The sequence below is a fragment of the Scyliorhinus canicula genome, chromosome 9 (genome assembly GCF_902713615.1).
Source record: "Scyliorhinus canicula chromosome 9, sScyCan1.1, whole genome shotgun sequence".
Taxonomy (NCBI): domain Eukaryota; kingdom Metazoa; phylum Chordata; class Chondrichthyes; order Carcharhiniformes; family Scyliorhinidae; genus Scyliorhinus; species Scyliorhinus canicula.
This window is the reverse complement of record NC_052154.1, coordinates 171517954-171530511: the sequence shown is the minus strand read 5'-3', so window position 1 is coordinate 171530511 and position 12558 is coordinate 171517954. Positions and strand designations below refer to the sequence as shown.

Below are 12558 nucleotides of genomic sequence, written 5' to 3'. Positions count from 1 at the left end.
ATGATTTATTAGCCTGCACAACAACTTCAGATGGAAATCTACCAACTCACAAGTAGATTCTTCAAACCCTCTTTTAAATTCTTTGCTAGTATTTGGTAATTTAATTGTGAAAGTCTATGATTCCCCCATGTGAGAAACTAGAACAGCGAATCGTGCACGAAAATGATCAAACATTTATCAAGCTACTTTAGCTTTGGCCGAGAACGGGAAAATTGACGTTTTTCTGAAGAAACAAGGATTATCTGCGCGGTTTCTTTTCTCCTCTCATAAATATTATAGATGGCCCTTTAATAACTTGAAGGATTCGCCACTGAGTGGGTACAGGTGTATAACAAATTGCTCGTTTGCACTTCCGTATTCTCCCCATTGCATTCCTGTTTCTAGGTTTAGCTCAGTCAGCTGGACAGCTGGTTCGTGATGCAGAGTGAGGCCAGTAACGTTGGATCGATGCCCTTTCCGGTCGAGGTTATTCATGAAGGCGCACTTTCTCAACCTTACTCCTCGCCTGAGGTGTGTTGACCCTCTGGCTAAATCACTACCAGTCAGCTCTGTCCTCATGAGGTGGGGTGAGGCCAAAAGAAACGGCAATATGTCGTTGGATAGCGAGGTGTTTCTCGACACCGCAGCTGCCTAGATACAACTCACTAAATGCACCGTTCATCAGACTTTAACTTGAGTCCGCTGAATCGTGCCCAGCGTCTCCAGTGTAACACAGATAGGGCAGTGCAAAAACCAAACACCTATTCATTGTCATAGACCTATGTTGTAATTACATCTGCTGGTAATAACCAAGTTTCTCTATGTTATTGACCATCCAATCCTCTATTCTGTACATGATTTTTAAGTATGATGTGGGAGGCACATTGACGCAGTGGTTAGCACTGCAGCCTATGGCATTGAGGGCCCGGGTTCGATCCCGGACCCGGACCACTGTCCGTGTGGAGTTTGCACATGCTCCCCGTGTCCGCGTGGGTTTCACCCCCCCCCCACACACAACCCAAAGATGAGCAGGTTAGGTGGGTTGACCACGCTAAATTGCCCCTAAATTGGAAAAAAAATAATTGGGTACTCTGAATTTTTTTTTTTTAATGATTTTTAAAAAATGATTTGCACGTATGAGATAAGGAAATAAGATTCAATGAAGAGTTGAGTCTGGTAATTAACTAACCAGGATCACTCTGGCCCCAGTGGAAAATACCTGCTTTTTTAAAGAATGAGACATTCTCACTGACTGACTAAAAAATACAACAAGGCACATTTAATCAGTATAATTATTGAACGAGAAGAGCCAGACCCCTGACGAGGGAGTAAAGAGGAAATTGTTACAGATTGTCTTAACTTGTTCCAAATTAATAGGTTAGGGAGGACCAAGGATCAGAATGCTAAAGGCTGCCAGCTCATGCAGTGGACAGCGGTTTGGGGAACCCCTTCAGACAAGAGTTGGAATTGTTTCTCGCTCGGGATTAGATTTTAAAAGGGGGTAGGTACTGCATAGCATTGTAAGGGCCAGGGTCATTTCCTGGACTACTTTCAATTGCCTGTCAGGTGGAAGAATTTCCCAGATTTTTTGCCCTACAAATTGGTTTGACTTTTTATCCACATTGCCTCTCCAAGGAGATCACACATGGCTGTGGTTGGACATTGTATATAATGAGGGCCGGATTCTCTGGGCCCCCAGCTGCATGTTTCCCATTGGCGTGCCGCTCGTTGGCGGCGGGATTCTCTGTTCCCGCAGCTTGTCAATGGAATTTCCCATTGAAGCCATCCCACGCCAATGGGAAGCCGCAGGTAGGGGTGCACTACCGGTGGGAACACAGAATCGCAATGGCCGGAGAATTCCGGTCAAGATATCTCAATTGTGTGGGACAGGCTGGGTGGACCAGAGAATCCTTTCTTGTCCATTATTGCTCTTGGATTCCCCAGCTGTCATGGTGGGATTTGAACTTGTATTCCCGATCCCTCGTTCTGGATTACAAATTCTGTATATTAATTATTGAGATGAGATTTTGAGCCTCACTGTGTGGATACTATTCATGCATTTTTGGTGACATACATGCAGAGCATTAGGGCTAATTTTGTGATGTTAACACATGTTGATGGGTCTGTGCCACAAAACTAATAAATCCCTGGCGATAGAGGAGTTAACTTTTAAAATTCTGTCTAATTGCAGTTTGCTTCTATCTGACAATTGATTTTTAAATGACCAGCTTGTTTGCTTGTGTCTTCTAGTTTATCTTTTCTTTGTCTCTGCTCTCCGTATTTCCAACTTCATGGGCGGGATTCTCCGTCTCGCCAGCCAGCCAATGGGGGGGGTTCGATTTTCCGATTTCGGGACTAAGTCCCCACGTCGTCGTGAAAACTGACGTCTTTTACGTCAGGAAAACTGGTGTCAAAAGGCCACAGATTCCCTGTTTTGCTGGGGGCTAGCAGGCAACCGTCGTGGAGCTCGCAGCTCTAGCTGCCGATACGGCCCCCAGCACTTCCGGGTCAGAGGCCGCGCACGTGCACGGCGGCGGCCTGCAGTCGCCATGCCGTGCTCCATGGCGGACTTTGGGCCGCCAAAGTAGTGGCCCCCATCAGCCGCGCGCGTGCCCCGGACCGCCCGCCCACCCACCCACCCACATTGCCCCCAGCCCCAAACGAAGAACCCCCCTGCCCACCGATCGGCCCTCCCCCGACTGTAGCAGCCCCGGACTGAGTCCGCAGCTGCCATGCAAGGATCCCGGCCGGTGAGACCACACGAATTCCATGCTGTCGGGATTTCGGCTGGTCGGCAACGGAGCATCGCGGAGTGGGCCTCAGGCAAAGGCCTGAGGCGGTGGATATTCGGCGGGGCGTACTCCATGTATGACGATTTTCGGGGGGATGGGGATTTTAAAACCGATGCCGAAATCGTGTTTGGCGACAGGGCGTGAAAACCGGCGCCACTCCCGATTTTGGCGCCGAAACGGATTCCATGCCCTGTCGCCAAACACGATTTCGGCATCAGGGAGTGGAGAATCCAGCCCTTGGCATCCCACTGTGGGCAGCCCCATGTGGTCGGGAAATCCCTGGGTGTGGGTGTGCTGCTGGCGTTATGGAGAATCCCGACAACGGAGAATCCAGACCCTTTTCTTTCCCTCCCCCCCCCACCACCACCACCACCACCACCACCCACAGCAGCCATTTCCCTTAGGAATTGTACAGATGGGAAACTCTAGCTTGACTGCAATTCTCTTGAATGGCTGTCAGTGCTGATTTTTTTTGTCAGCTAATAAAGAGTTGGATAAACCTGACCAGAAAGATTTCTATTTTCACCTAATGTGCCAACTGAGAGCTGAAAATGTCTCCTCCTAAATTGTCTTTGAAGTGACAGACAGGCTTTGGAAGCTTGTAGCCATCTGGCTCAAGGCAGACAGTTAGTAAACTATGTTGCTCACAAAGCCATTTTTTTGTACAAAATATAAATAGTGTAACTATTATTTATATGAAGGCAGGAATGTTTGAAGCCAGGAAAGTTTATCACATTTTATGCCTTTTTTTTGTAATTTACTTTGCTGTCTTGGAGGAAATTGTGTTAAAAAATTCATCTTTTATAAAACACGGTTACATAGATACATAAAAGATAGGAGCAGGAGGAGGCCTTTTGGCCCTTCGAGCCTGCTCCGCCATTCATCGCGGTCATGGCTGATCATCCAACTCAATAGCCTAATCCTGCTATCTCCCCATAGTCCTTGATCCCATTCTCCCCAAGTGCCATATCCAGCTGCCTCTTGAATATATTCAAAGTTTTAGCATCAACTACTTCCCGTGGTAATGAATTCCACAGGCTCACCACTCTTTGTGTGAAGAAATGTCTCCTTACCTCTTTCCAAAATGCTTTACCCTGAATCTTCAGACTGTGACCCCTGATTCTGGACACATCCATCATTGGTAACATCTTCCCTGCATCTACCCTGTCTAGTCCTGTTAGAATTTTATCCGTCTCGATGAGATCCCCCCTCATTCTTCTGAACTCCAGCGAAAACAATCCCAACCTAGTCAATCTCTCCTCACATGACAGTCCCGTCATCCCTGGAATCAGTCTGGTAAACTTTCGTTGCACTTCCTCAAGAGCAAGAACATCCTTCCTCAGAGAAGGAGACCAAAACTGCACATAATACTCCAAGTGTGGCCTCACCAAGGCACTGTACAATTGCATCAAGACATCCCTGCTTCTATACTGGAAACCTCTTGCAATGAAGGTTAACATACCATTCACCTGCTGCACCTTCGTGCTTACCTTCAGCGAATGGTGCCCAAAGACACCCAGGTCCCGCTGCACACTCCCCTCTCCCAATTTACAACCATTCAGAGAGTAATCTGCCTTCCTGTTTTTGCTTCCAAAATGAATAACCTCACACTTATCCAAATTATACTGCATCTGCCATTAGTTTGCCCACTCGCCCAACCTGTCCAGATATTGCTGTAGGATCCCTGCATTCTCGTCACAATTCATCCTCCCACCTAACTTGCTATCATCTGCAAACTTTGAGATGTTATATTTTGTTCCCTCATCCAAATCATTGATATATATTGTGAATAGCTGGGGTCCCAGCACCAATCCCTTTGGTACCCCACTAGTTACTGCCTGCCAATTGAAAAGGACTCATTAATCCCCTTTGTACTCTTTGTTTCCTCTCTGCCAACCAGTTTTCTATTCAATACATTTCCCCCAATCCCATGCGCTTTAATCTTGCACAATATTCTCTTATGCGGGACTTTGTCAAACGCCTTCTGAAAGTTCAAATATACCACATGGAATGGCTCCCCCTTGTCACCTACTGGTTACCTCTTCAAAGAATTCCAACAGATTTGTCAAGCATGATTTTCCCTTCATAAATCCATGCTGACTCTGACTGATCCTGCCACTGATTTCTAAATGCTCCACTATAAAGTCCTTGATAATGGATTCAAGCATTTTCCCCACGACCGATGTGAGGCTGACTGGTCTATAATTCCCTGCTTTCTCTCTACCTCCCTTTTTGAAGATCGGAGTGACGTGATCTACCCTCCAATCTGCACACAGTTCTAAATAACTGGATCATGAATTGCGGACTTTACCTTCTGTTCGTACAACCAGCTGCTGGTTCTCATCTTGAAATTTCCGCAATTATTCTCCCATCTGAGTTATATATTTGCAGAGAATTCAGTCTTAAACACAAAATTGGGTTCAAAAATGAGCACTTTCCCTTTGAAACGAAGCTGCAAGTCGGTTAAAACTGGCTTTAATGTGAGCCTATATTCTGTCTCAAGTGGCTAAAATGTGTTATAGTACTCATATTTAGGTTTTTGACACAATTGTACATCTGAATGTGACAATCGGTTCCTTTTCTGTGGTTATAGTGTATAGTGAAGGCTGCAGAAAGAGTAGAGCATGAATCTTTATCCATGAGGATGGACTGGCCTTTCATATGGCGTGGAATCCAAGGTCTGTGTGTGTGTGAGAGAGAATATATTTTTGAAATAGTTGGCAGGGCAAAATGTTAACATGCACTGTTCTTAATGATTAAACATTTTGAACTGTATGCCATAATTCTACAGTATTCTGAATGCATTCAGTTTTTCTTAATTGATTCTATTTTTTCCACCATTCCCTGGGGTGTGAACCGTTTACAGCCGAGAGGGTAATTAGGAGATATGCTCCCAGAGTTTTCCAATCCTAGCTTCAGTGCTAGGTTATGTGAGAGTAACCTATATTAACTGTTCCTTCTGACTGTGCTTTTTAGAGGGAAGGTAATGTTCAAAGCTCCAGTACTACAGTAAAATTGATATCAAGAACCCAACAGTGTTGAGGATTTTTAAGTGCGGAACACCATCACCCATCAAGAAGCAACGACGTATATATGTGTGCAGCAATGCAAATAATAATAATAATTTTTATTGTCACAAATCGGCTTATATTAACACTGCAATAAAGTTACTGTGAAAAGCCCCGAGTCAACACACTCCGGCTCCTGTTCAGGTACACAGAGGAAGAATACAGAATGTCAAATTCACCGAACAGCGTGTCTTTCGGAACTTGTGGGAGGAAACCGGAGCACCCGGAGGAAACCCACGCAGACACAGGGAGAACGTGCAGACTTCGCACAGACTGTGACCCAAGTCGAGAATCGAACCTGGGACCCGGGCGCTGTGAAGCAACAGTTCTAACCACTGTGCTACCGTGCCGGCCAAACAATTGACAGTGGTGGCTGCTGGCTGTTACAACAACCAGAAGGGAGGCAGAATATTCTGCCTACCTGCGCCAGATAATGTCGCCAGTCACAACTTTCCAGATAAGGATGAACCTCAAATGTGGTGGCAGAGAATTGTGGTTTCAGGTACGATGCTGCCTGGCAACAGCATTAATGCTAAGTTGCATTTAGATAGGGTCTTAAACATCATAAAACATGGCAAGATGCTTCACAAGAGCATTGTCAGACAACAAATGTGACACCAAATTACATAAGGAGATATTGGGGTCGGTGATCAAAACCTTCTTGTGAAAGGCAGGTTTTAGGGAGCGTCTCAAAGTAGGGGAGAGAGAGGTGGAAAGGTTTAGAGAGGTAATTCCAGAGCTTGGGATCTCAACACCTGAAGGCGGAGCTGAGAGTGGTGGAGAGATGGAAATCGGGATGCAGCAAAGCCATGAATTCGAGGAATGCAAAGTTTTCAAAGACTGGAATAAGTTGTAGAGAGGGTCGGATGAAGCCAGAGATTTGAACAAAGGGTGTGAATTTTGAATTTGGCTCCCTTTTCACCAAATGCTTCAATGTAGTCAGCAGCCAGAGGAGTGATGAATGAAGAGGACTTGGTAGGATATGGGCAGTGGTGGAGCATGGAAGAGCTCAGGTTTATGGAGGTTGAAATATAGACATCCAGGCAATAGATCATTGGAATCGTCAAGTCTGGATGTAACAAGCATGGATGACAGTTTTGGCAGCAGATAGGCTGATAAAGGGGCACAGAATGGCAATTATTATGGGAGTGGAAGTACACGGTCTTGGTAATGGAGCTGAATTGGGATCCAGTAAGACACCAAGATTGTGAACAGCCTGGTTCAGCCTGAGACAATGACCAGAAGGAAGGAATCAGTGGGTATGGAGCAGATTTTGTACCAGGAGCTGAAAACTATGGTTTTAATCTTCCTCATGTTTAATTGGGAGGAATTGCTGTTTATTAAATACAGGCTTTTATGTGAACAAGCTTAGACATTGGCATGGACGATATTGAGATGGTGTTGAGGTAGAGGCAGGTAGTGCCAGCGTACATGTGAAATCCAATACCTGTTTTCATATGACGTTGCTTAGGGACACCATGTAGATGGGGAATAGAAATGGGCCTAGCATAGATCCTTTGGGGACACTGGTTCTAGTTTGTCAAGCATGATCTTCCTTTCCAAAATCTATGTTGGCTGCTTTTAATTATTTTCTCTTCCTCTAGGTATGCAGTCATTCCATCTTCAATTTCGCATTCCGTTTGGATATAAAGGGGAGGTGGTGGCCTAGTGGTATTGTCACTGGACTAGTAATTCAGAGACCCAGAGTAATAGGGGCTGGTTTAGCACAGGGCTAAATCGCTGGCTTTGAAAGCAGGCCAGCAGCACGGTTCAATTCCCATACCAGCCTCCCCGAACAGGCGCTGGAATGTGGTGACTAGGGGCTTTTCACAGTAACTTCATTTGAAGCCTACGCGTGACAACAAGCGATTTTCATTTCGTTTCATTTCATGTTCTGGGTTCGAATCCCACCATGACAGACGCTTAAATTTTAATTCAATAAAAATCTGGAATTAAAAAGTCTAATGATTACACAGAATCAGAATCACAGAATAATACAGTGCAGAAGAGGCCCTTTGGCCCATCAAGCCTGCACCAATGCATGAACCTGCCTACCTAATCCCATTTGCCAGAACTTGGCCCATAGCCTTGATTGTTATACCATGCCAAACGCTTATCCAGGTACTTTTTAAAGGATGTGAGGCAACCCACCTTTACCACCCGCTCGAGCAGTGCATTCCAGACCATCACCACTCTCGAGGTAAAAACGTTTTTCCTCAAATCTCACTAATGATATGCAAACGGCATTTACTGTAGATGCGGAGCACAACGCATTAACGCCACAGTCGAGGCACCGGAGAATCCGCGATTTGCCGTGAATCCGGCGCCCGCCACGATTTCAGCGTCAAAACCAGGGCAGCAAAGTAGCACAAGTGGATAGCACTGTGGCTCCACAGCGCCAGGGTCCCAGGTTCGATTCCCCACTGAGTCACTGTCTGTGCAGAGTCTGCACGTTCTCCCCGTGTCTGCGTGGGTTTCATCCGGGTGCTCCGGTTTCCTCCCACAGTCCAAAGACGTGCAAGTTAGGTGGGTTGGCCATGATAAAATTGCCCGTAGTGACTGAAAAGGTTAGGAAGGGTTATTGGGTTATGGGGATAGGGTGGAAGTGAGGGCTTAAGTGGGTCGGTGCAGACTTGATGGGCCGAATGGCCTCCTTCTGCACTGTATGTTCTATGTTCTAAAACCGACTCTCCACCCAATTGCGTTTCGCGATTCCGGCTTAGACTGACGAAAAATCCCGCCCATTGTACTTCAGTTGTACTTTAATTGCTTTTTATTTGCTTGGATTTAGCAAGTGATGGGTTGTTTTGCTTGTTGTGTATCCCCAAATTATGTTTCAACAGTTTATTTAAAGACAGATTGAAAATGTTGTGATATATTTAAGGAACACCTATATTGTATTGTGTTGGTGGCATTAAGCAAATTATGTAGAATTAAGGATACTGAAGTGCTAGCATGTTAATGATGGGCCAAATGGCTTCTTTCTCTGATATATGATTCCACGAAAGCTGTGGTACACTACAACATGAGGATTTCCCCCCCTATTCTCACACATTCATCCCATCTCCTTCCCCTCCTTGAAAGTGTTGATTCCTTGCTAGGATAGATGTGGTGGATGCCAAGCATCCTCTAGTATGGTGTAAAAATATTCAAGATTATGTGTCAGCTTTGACAGTAGATTTGGCAGGTTTCGTTATGCATGGAAAGATAAGAGCCAAACCTGATCATGCCCTCATTCAACATTACCACAGATTCGCCGACAGCAAGGGTCACTGAAGAGAGATAAGAAGCAATCAATTGATGCCATTCTTCAAAAAAAGCAAGCTTTAATTCAAAAATAAATTTATCTCAAGGATTGTTATTGCTGTTAAGCTTGGCAGCAGATTTTTGAAAAGCAAAAGTTAAAATTGAACCTGGCTTATACAGAAGATTGCAAGACAGATGCCTGGACCATGGTGATCTAGTCTGTCCCACCTGAGGCAGTAATATTAGACATCTTCAGTGTTCCAGGGTGGACAAGTGCTCCTGCTTCCAGTGGATATTAAGTGATCCCTGCTGCGTGTGGATGTTTGAAAAGGGGCAGCACAGTAGCATTGTGGATAGCACAAATGCTTCACAGCTCCAGGGTCCCAGGTTCGATTCCGGCTTGGGTCACTGTCTGTGCGGAGTCTGCACGTTCTCCCCGTGTCTGCGTGGGTTTCCTCCGGGTGCTCCGGTTTCCTCCCACAGTCCAAAGATGTGCAGGTTAGGTGGATTGGCCATGATAAATTGCCAAAATTGCCCTTATTGTTGGGTGGGGTTACTGGGTTGTGGGGATAGGGTGGAGGTGTTGACCTTGGGTAGGCTGCTCTTTCCAAGAGCCAGTGCAGACTCGATGGGCTGAATGGCCTCCTTCTGCACTGTAAATTCCATGATAATTCTATGAGATAAGGTTCAAGCTCAGCTGTGAAATTCGGAATAGTATTCCAAAGCTCATATTTTGAGGTAGTTGCTCGAAGGCTACTGGTCCTGTGGGACTGAACTGCAGCAGATTCAACACTTTCAAATAGCATGAGGGAGGATTCCACAAGGAAAAAGTGGCTTATATCTGATGGCTTATTGGATCCTATTTGAAGTGATGGGATCCAGTTGCTGATGGGTCGGATCCAACTGAGCAATATTAGCTTTATATTGGCACAAAATTGACATTTTCACTTGGTGGCTATGAACGATAACTGGTGCGGACCAGGGACCGGGATCTCCGAATCTGGGGCTATTCCGTGGGAACGGTGGCGTTTTATGCCAGAAAAAATGGTGTAAAACGGCCACCGATTCCCCGTTTTGCTGGGGGCCAGCAGGAAGGCAGCTTAGAGCACCCGGCTCTAGCTGCCGATACGGCCTGGAGAATTGCCAAGTCCATGGCTGCACATGCGCACGGCGGCAGCCTGTAGTGGCCGCGCCATCCTACATGGCAGGGGCCGCTCGTGGACCCAGCCTGCAAAATAGAGCCCCCCTTCTTTGGCAGGCTTGCGTGCCCTGAACCACCTCCCACCCAGTGCCCCCAGCCCCTAATAAAGTCCCCCCCCCCCCCCCCCCCGCCTGCGGATCGGCCCTCCCCTGACTGTGGCGGCGCTAGACTGAGTCTGCAGCTGGCGCGCCGAGTTCCCGACGGACTAGACCACACGCCACCGATGTCATCGGGGGGGGGGGGGTCCTCAGGGCCCCTCCGAGTATGGCGCTTTGGAGGGGGGCGGCGCATCGCAAAAGCGGCGCCACACCCGATTTGGTTGGGAACTGTGATCCTCCGGCCAATCACCGCACGCGGATTTGGCGTCGCCGACTGGAGAATCCAGCCCCAGATGTTTAGCAACAGGTCAGAAGTGGGGATGTTAGGGCAGCAGGGTGGCGCAGTGGGTTAGCCATGCTGCCTCACGGCGCCGAGGTCCCAGGTTCGATCCCGGCTCTGGATCACTGTCCGTGTGGAGTTTGCACATTCTCCCCGTGTTTGCGTAGGTTTCGCTCCCACAACCTAAAAAAGTGCAAGCCAGGTGGATTGGCCACGCTAAATTGCCCCTTAATTGGAAAAAATGAATTGGGTACTCTAAATTTATAAAAACAAAAATAAATTAAAAAAGGAAGTGGGGATGTTTGCTGAATATGGTTCAGTACCAGTTTTGTTTCCTCCGATACTGAAGAAGTCCATGACTGCATGCAGCAAGACTGTGGCACATTTGGACTTGGACTGGTGTGTGGCAAGTGCCCTAATACCCAGCAATTACAGTCTCCAACAACAGAGAATGTGACATCTCCCTTTGATGTTCAACAGCATTATTATTGCTGAATTCCCCACCATCAATATGCTGGTGTCAAAACCCTGAACTGTACCAGCCATTTAAATAATGTGGCTACAAGAGCAAGCCAGAGGCTGGGAATTCTGTGGTGGGTAACTCACCTCCTGACTCCCCAAAGGCTGTCCACCATCTACAAGGCACATTTGCGTGGTCAACACTCAAGAAGCTCCATTGCATCAAGGATAAAGTATTACCACCTCAAACATTCACTCACTCCAGCAGCAGTGCACAGTGACAACCGTGTGCACCATAAAGTAGATGTACAACTCATCAAGTCTTCTTCAACAGCATCTTCCAAATCCACATTCTCTGCAGAATTGCATATTCTCCCCGTGGTTTCGCCCCCACAACCCAAAAATGTGCAGAGTAGGTGGATTGGCCACGCTAAGTTGCCCCTTAATTGGAAAAAATAATTGGGTAATCTAAATTTATCTTAAAAAAATATTAGATATGTAGGCTTTTAAAATTTAATTAAATTTGGGCTTAACAGAAAATAAGAACAACTGTATCCTATTGCAGGAACCTGATTAGGCATTGTACTACCTCTGGATGGTAAGCAGCTTCTTTAGTAGCTGCATCACTAACCTGCAGTTCTATGACCCCTTCAATGTCACCAGGATTGATGAGCAACGCAGTATTTATCTGTTTGTGAAATCAATTCACTTTCTTTCTCTTGTTAATGCAAAAGACGGATGAAAGATTCCTACAGTCATCCGAACTAAAGTAAATCTGTGAGTATATTTTGAAATGAATTTGTCCTGAATTGAATTAATTACTATCTGTCAGGGACTAATTATTATCAGCTCCACATTATCTTTTGGGTTGGCTTCCAGGAACAGACAAACCTGTCTTTGTATTTATCTTGACAATGCTGTATAGGGGATGGCCATTTCAGAATCCGAGCAATGATCTGTCAGTTTTTCATTAGTTTAAGACCTAAAGTGGCACCAAAAGAATTGCTCACTGCTTGTCATAGCTGCCTTTATCTTTACAACCTGTAGATCCACATTACTATTCTGTACTGATCTGAAAGGTCTGCACAGACTACCAGAGCTGCAGCTTCGAATATTGATTCTGCTGCCTGTGGGCTCTCTCCAATTGCACTGCTGACTGGAATTCTGTTCTTTCTGTGTTCGCTCAAATGCAGGATTGACATTCGTTCACTGAAAATATAGGCGAGTGGAAGATTGGTGACGCCACTGGTCCTCTAACTTAGCCACCCTCTTCCTTTGCTCCCACACCAGTCACCAACAAATGTACAAGAAATACCTACTTGGCCAAGCTACATCTGGCAAGGAAGCTCCTTTGCAATAATAATAATCTTTATTAGTGTCACAGGTAGGCTTGCGGCACTAATAAAGGTTATTATTATTGCAAAGTAGTGTCCTT

The 12558-nt window shown here is 46.1% G+C and overlaps 1 protein-coding gene across 1 annotated transcript in view; it reads left to right on the top strand.

Annotated features, from left to right (window-relative positions):
• The window catches only part of LOC119971899 (uncharacterized protein C11orf24-like), a 92954-nt gene that overhangs the window by 48103 nt on the left and 32293 nt on the right, over positions 1-12558 (top strand). The gene's annotated exons all lie outside the window — the stretch shown is intronic.